The sequence below is a fragment of the Hevea brasiliensis genome, chromosome 6, assembly GCF_030052815.1.
Source record: "Hevea brasiliensis isolate MT/VB/25A 57/8 chromosome 6, ASM3005281v1, whole genome shotgun sequence".
Classification (NCBI taxonomy): domain Eukaryota; kingdom Viridiplantae; phylum Streptophyta; class Magnoliopsida; order Malpighiales; family Euphorbiaceae; genus Hevea; species Hevea brasiliensis.
Genome location: NC_079498.1, coordinates 6,305,577 through 6,306,754, shown reverse-complemented (window position 1 = coordinate 6,306,754; position 1,178 = coordinate 6,305,577).

Sequence of the window (1,178 nt, the reverse complement as noted above, 5' to 3'; positions counted from 1 at the left end):
TTGAATTTTAAAAAAATTAATCCAAAACCATTTACCACAAAAATAAAATTATATTTTCAAATTAAATAAATTTAATTATTTTTAATATAATTTTTTTTTTGCCAATTTAATATTTTATGGATTTATTAAAAAAAAAAAGTCTCTTATTCTGACCAATCAAAAACAACCAGGTGAGATTGCTGCTTGCTAGTTAATTCACCTGCGGGTGAGTTAGTCAACTCAAACAGGCAGAGCAAAAACGGTCGTTGCGCTAAATGCCAAAACTCGAATGAGGGTGGGAGCACATTGAACTGTTGTTGCGGCGGGTCACATGCGTCTGCATCAGCCGCTTTGATAGTGTTGGGTCCCACGCATAATGTGGGACCACAGGCCTAACGGTGGATTTTGCATATAGGATGATACACCAGATCATAAAATCCTTCCCAGCTCTCCAAGACCGAATCTTGCCAGTTGCCACGGCGGATTCTGTAATCGTATCAGTGCTTTCCCTACACGTCGATCATGTTCTACGGTTCTCATTCCATGGGCTGTGGGCTCCGCACCTCTGAGAATTAGGGATGTGGGCTTCACCAAAAAAATATATGTACAAAACAAACAAAATAAATATTATTCCGAAAAAAACAATAAAATAAATATTAATTACATAATAAAAATAGCCCGTTCGTAATTATCATCACGAAAATAAGAACTTTCACCATATCCAGAGGCACCACGTGCTGAAAAGGATTAAAATTTTTAGAATTTTTATGATTTATTTAATTGTTTATTAAAAAAATTAAATTAATTTTAAAAAGTAACAATATATTATAATATAATTTTTAATTTTTATTTAATTAATAAAATAATTTATTGATTTAAATTTTATATTTAAATTTTTTTTATTTATTATATAAAATATTTTTTAAATTAAAATTTTATATAAAAAATTCTATTAATAAAATATATTTCAATATAATAAATAATTTAAAAATTACAAAATAATAAAATAATTAGAAAATAATCAAACTGTAAAATTGTTTTAAATGATCAACTATGATAAATTAATTATATTATAATAAAATTACAAATTTAATATAGACTGTACAATTAATTATAAAAAAATTATAATTTTATATATAAAAATAGTAGTTAATTTTTTTAAAGTCATATTAATTGCTCTTTAATTTATAAAAAATAAT